This window comes from Lagopus muta, chromosome 1, assembly GCF_023343835.1.
Source record: "Lagopus muta isolate bLagMut1 chromosome 1, bLagMut1 primary, whole genome shotgun sequence".
Taxonomy (NCBI): domain Eukaryota; kingdom Metazoa; phylum Chordata; class Aves; order Galliformes; family Phasianidae; genus Lagopus; species Lagopus muta.
The window spans coordinates 166,967,692-166,973,691 of NC_064433.1; the positions used below are offsets into that span (position 1 = coordinate 166,967,692).

At 44.1% G+C, this 6,000-nt stretch overlaps 1 protein-coding gene across 2 annotated transcripts in view; it reads right to left on the reverse strand.

Moving 5' to 3' along the window:
• RCBTB2 (RCC1 and BTB domain containing protein 2) overlaps positions 1 to 4,535 on the reverse strand; it is a 31,741-nt gene extending 27,206 nt beyond the window's left edge. Inside the window, exon 1 of one of the 2 annotated variants that reach the window (XM_048957503.1) lies at positions 4,424 to 4,535. The gene's annotated coding sequence lies outside the window, so the exon portion shown is untranslated. The remainder of the gene's footprint in view (positions 1 to 4,423) is intronic. The other variant, XM_048957514.1, reaches the window with a different exon arrangement.
• Positions 4,536 to 6,000: the final 1,465 nt, after the last annotated feature.

Below are 6,000 nucleotides of genomic sequence, written 5' to 3' on the forward strand. Positions count from 1 at the left end.
CCGTCCTTTACTACAGGTTCAATACCACTTTGATACAGCCTAAATACTTCAAGGAAAAACATTTTGAAGCACATGAGAAGTAGGAAAGAAAATGTGAGCTTTCAACTCTCCAATGGATTAAAAAGAAGTGTCTGGGTGTAATGTGAAATTCCTGCTCTAAGTGACAACACTGCTTTGAAAATCCTATGCAGATTCCTGGGACACCTTCCTCTCACATGCAAAAAAAATCCTGGGAGATTTGGACTTGCAAGAAAATCTGAGTTTTATAAAATTCAATAAGACTTTTCTAAGTCTTAAATAATAGAGATGAGAAAGCACACTGTCCATTACTAACATTATTTATTTCCCCTATCTCTATTCTAATTACTCTTTTTCCCCTTAGAACTGCTGTGAGATATAGAATGGCGTATTGTTTACCAGTGAGCAACAAGAGTGGAACTGACTGGAGAAATACATCATTATCTACCAGAGAAGAAACGTTTAAAGCAGAAGAAACAATTCTCCAATTCCTTTTTCTCGTTCTACAAACCCTCCAGCTACCCTGATAAAAATCTGAAAGCTTTGGCTTTCCATCTGCTGGTTTAGAAAACAAGAAAAGAGAAAAAAAAAGAAGTCAAGGTCAGCTGCTAAAAAAGTCTAATTAAAACTGTCAATCAAACGTATTTTTAATTTAAAATGTTTTCACTTATTTCTGCAAGTGCAAAAACACCTTCTGAAGGCAATCAAGTGTTTCAGATTTCGCAAAGTGAATGCACAAACTGCCCTCAGTGCTCAACACTGCTGTAAGAATGCCAGGGTCACTTCCACATGCCTACTTCTGCAGTAAAAAAGAGTATTATCTCCAGATCTTGAAGACATTAAAATAATCAAATATTTTCTTAGACAGTTTCTGGGTAAAAGGATGTTATTCCTGTATCTGTTTCTAAGCTGAGATGTTGAAGAATTTCTTTTTTTAATGCCTGATCCCAGATGCAAAAAGCAGTTTCTCTTTGCTAAACTGTTAGCCAAAATCCAAACACGCTTCAGTTCCTGTAATCCGTGTAGATACAGACATAACAAAATATTAACAACTGATGCAGTTATTAGCTCCTGTCCATTTAAAACACTACATAAAATTAAATTCACTATGTAGTTGATTTGGTATAACTGACACACACTGATTCTTCATTTTGACTCTCCAACATGAGAATTCAAAGAACCACCTTTAGGGGAAGAAGAGTATTCAGATTAGTTGGCTTTAGAAGATCTTTATTAAAGATATTAATTAAGTAGCATTAATTCAAAATAATGCAATAAGTGTGAAAGGAATAGATGGTTATTATATCTTTATAAACTTAAGAAATCATAGTACAGAAAATGTTTAAGGTTTAAGAATGTAAGAAATGCTAACAGCTCACCAAGTCTATCAGGATAAATTGTGTACAAGCCCAAGATTTAAGTAGTATTGCAACTGCAAGGGGGAACCTGACTAAACACAGATCGAACAGCATAGGAACAGCATGTCAGGAAAGGGTCTTTCTCTTATGATGTAACCACAACTTCCATCTTGCATTTACAGAAAAATAACAAACAAATTCACTTACATTATTATGCCTCCTCTGTGGGAATCTAACCTACCTGAATTGCTATTAGACAGCAGTTACCTGACCCAGCCAAATTCTGATCCACAGTAGCTCGTGAGGATCTTTGGACTTCATATTCTCCTTAAAAGAATTTTAAGGAGTTAAAGAAGAATGCAGCTTCCATAGTTGTAATCTTTGACCACTTCCTTGGATGTCCAAGAACGATCTGCCTAGCTCCATTTAAGCTAAACTTCAATTTACAAAATGTACCTTCTACAAGGTACAAAATCAAACAAAAACTAACTAACTAAACAAGCCCATAAGCACTGCACTCAACCACTCCATTTTCTCTATTCCTGGCTTGTTTAGATTTAACACAGTTTTTCAGCACACTGGGTCACCAAGATAAAGGCTTTTTTTTTTTTCCAGATCATGTCTAACTCTACCACAGCATGAATCAATGCCTGTAGATACACTTCCCTCTTCTCCCTCTAGCTCTAGGCACCTGCAGGAGAGTTTCCCACAAATCAAGCATAAAAGATCAGGTAGGATAGGAGGGGGGTGCATACCCCAAACCTTCCTCCATACAATGTCAGAATCTTCAGGATGTTTTACCTCAATTTTTTCACTCAGTGGTCTTATTTCAACTCTTTCAACTGTTTTTCCTTACACGATTACAGAAGCTCTTGAAACTCTTGCTTCTAACTAACTCAGACTTTATTCTGGCAATTTTCACTCCATCAGTACACTTTATCTCCTGCAGCTTTCTTTGTTTATCCATCCCTTTTCTATTCTTTATACCCAAAATTCTTTTCAAAATATATAAAAATCAAGCAGACTTTTTTTTTTTATACTACTTCCAAATAAATTCTACCTTTGGCATAAAACAATTTCATACCTTCTTTACTTCCAGGGCCCTCAGGACTCCTGTACAACTGATATCTCACTAACTAATCCCTTTGAATGTTCAAAGTTGCCCCTTCCAACATCGTGAATTTCAATATATCTTTGTTTATCCCTGTATTGTATTTCTATAATTAAACTAAAAATGTGGCAGCAGGCCAAAAGCTCTTCTCAGAATTTTTTACACCTAATGAGAGTGACTCTAAGGCAATGCAGTACCTGCTCAGTAAGCTTGGAGCAGATGTATGCGAGAACAACTGGGCTTATATGTCATCTGTATTGAAAAAAGAACTCCACCTGTGACATAATTCCTGATGGTATCACACAGTAAGCACTATCCTTACCCAAATCCAGCTCTTCTAGACTATAGCAGAAACCATCAAAAGCTCTTATAATTTTTTTAATCAAAGCTAGATAAGCTTGATTCTTGCTTATCCACACAGCTTCCTCCTGTTACTTACAGTTCATTGTAAGGACATGTGTCCATGTCACACTGTCACATCTATTTCTCATGTCTGGACAGCATTAGCACTCCTAACTCACATGCATCAAGACTGTTATTTTCTCCATGTTTCTCTATGTACCATGTCATCCTTCACCACCAGTCCAGCCCAAATGTTTCACAGTGCTACACAAAACCAACTGTCTATGGACCTTACTCAGTCTGTAATAAGGAGTAAAATCCCTCTGCTAATTTTACCCTTTTTATTATCTATCAATATTAGAACTTTCATTTCCAGAAGGAAACGCAGTGCGATTCCCTAATCTCTCAAGCCTTTGTCATTTGTTAAGTCTTAATTTCCGTTTGTCTTTTTCTGCACTGACTGTGATCAAACACTGAGCTAAGCTTGCCTAACATATTGCAAACTTCATACTGCTTCATGAGCCAGCAAGGTGCCCTCACAACCCAGAAAGCCAACCGTATCCTGGACTGCATCCAAAAGCAGTGTGGCCAGCAGGGCGAGGGAGTGATCCTGCCCCTCTGCCCTGCACTGTGAGACCTCACCTGGAGTGCTGCATCCAGATGTGGAGTCCTCAGCACAGGAGGGACGTGGACCTGCTGGAGCGTGTCCAGAGGAGGGCCACAGAAGTGATCCGAGGGATGGAACACCTCTCCTATGAGGACAGGCTGAGGGAGCTGGGGCTGTTCAGCACGGAGAAGGCTCTGAGATAATCTGAGCTGCCTTCCTGTATCTAAAGGGGGACTGGAAGAGGGAAGGAGACGGACAGGGCCTGCTGTAACAGGACAAGGGGAAATGGTTTCAAAGTAAAAGAAGGGAGATTTAGACTGGATATAAGGAAGAAGTTTTTTGCAAGGGTGGTGAGGCAGTGGCACGGGTTGCCCAGAGAGGTGGTGGATAACCCATCCTTGCAGACACCCAAAGTCAGTCTGGACTGGGCTCTGAGCACCGGGTCGAACTGGAGGTGTCCCAGTTTGTTGCAGAGGAATTGGACCAGCTAGCCCTTATGGCTCCTTCCCAACTCAACGGATTCTGTGATTTATACTTCACGCTGAGGACACAACTCCCCAGCACCACACGCACACTCCTGTCTGAGAGTATTTATATGTTTATATAGACTGAAAACACAAAGCGACGAACTGTGCGACACAACACCCGCCCGACAAGACCCGCCCATCTTCCAACAGCAGGCTACTGGCAGGACCCCACGACCGCCCCCCGCAGCGCAACTCCCGCCAAGCCGCCCGCCGCCCCGCCCTGCCGCAGGGCCGCAGCCAACAGCAGCGGGCGCAGGGCGGGAAGCGCAGGCGCGCAGCGCCCTCCCTTTCCGTCCCCTCCCCCGCCGCGGGGCGGCCGGCACCGTTCGCTAGAGTCCCGGTAGCGCTCCCGAACGCCGCTCGGCCGCAGCGCCGTGCCTCCGCTCTCCCCAGCGGATCTGCTCTACTCGCCGCCCGGGGGAGGGGGACACGGTGGCGGGCCCCTCGTTCCGTCGCTTACCTTCTCCGCAGGCGGCGGCTCCTCCTCCCCGCGATGAGACAAGGGAGGATGCCGCCGCGCTCAGGCGCCTCCTCAGCCGCGGAGGGGGGAGGGAATGAGGGAGGGAAGGGGGCAAGCGCCTCCCAGGGATCCACCTCCTGCGGCGGGAGAGCCGTCTTCCTTGCGAAGGCACGGCTGTTTTGGCGGAGCGGCCGCCTTGAGGAGGATGAGGTGCTTCGAGCGGGCACGGCGCTGAGGGGGGGTAGTGCGAATCGCTATCACCGAGCGTCTTCCTAGGCGCAGCATCTATAGCCTGCTGGTCACGTCTCTTAACCTGCTGACCTGCCTTCTTGCTGTGGTGTGTGTTCGGAGACCTTTGCCGCTGTATTCAGTGATAGCAGGGCGTTGGGAGCCGTATTCAGGAGGAGAAAGCTTGCTCTGTGGCTTAACAGCAATCTATAAAAGAATGTCGTATCTTGCTCCAGAAGTAATGCCTGCTGTTTAGTATAAGGGTTTTCCTCATAAATTACAGGATTGTACTGTAAGTACCCAAGTCTCTTTAGTCAACAAACCTGCTTTGGAAGCACCATAAGAAGGGTTATGTTATCATAGAATCATAGAATGGTCTGGTTTGAAAAGGACCACAGTGATTATCTCGTTTCAACCCCCTGCTATGTGCAGGGTCACCCAACCACCAGACCAGGCTGCCCAGAGCCACATCCAGCCTGGCCTTGAATGCCTCCAGGGATGGGGCATCCACAGCCTCCTTGGGCAACCTGTTCCAGTGCATCACCACCCTCTGTGTGGAAAAACTTCCTCCTAAAATCTAACCTAAACCTCCTCTGTCTCAGTTTGAAACAATTCCCCATTGTCCAGTCACTATGCACCCTCATGAAACAGCCATTCCCCCTCATTATGAAATGCTGTTTTTTTATATAGACTGAAATTGCACTTCCAGATGGAAAGAAAAAAAAGCAAACAATTATTGAAATGGAGTTTTCTAAGATTTTCCTTCTTCATTTCCTGCTTGTGGTAGATTTCAGAAGTTGGATGTCATTTCTTAGTCCAGACAGTTTTGAATTGATTTCAGAATCTGGAAAAGTTTGAGACTTTTTGTCTCCTATCTGATGATGAAGAAGAAATAATAGCATAGACAAATACTGGTTTCATTTGTGTCATTGCAAGCACCAGTCTCAGCTACAGGAGAGCAGACACGAACCAAAGCTCCTTAGTGTATTAACTATAGTACTTGCTTGTGGTTTATGTGTGATACTAGTTTAAATGCCTAAGTTGAAGTACTTAAGGGACTCTGATATGTGATAATAAGGGGGAGAGAGAGAAATGGCCTGATAGTGATAGGGTAAGGGGAAATGGCTTTAGGCTAAATGAGGGGAGATATAGGTTAGATGTTAAGAAGAGATTTTTTACTTAGAAGGTGGTGAGGCACTGGAAAATGCTGTTCAGAGAGGATGTGGATGCCCCATCTCTGGAGCTGTTCAAGGCCAAGTAGGATGGGGCCCTGAGCAGCCTGAGCTGGTGGTGGAAGCCTGCCCATGGCAGGGGGTTGGAACTGGATGAGCTCTAAGGCCCCTTCCAAC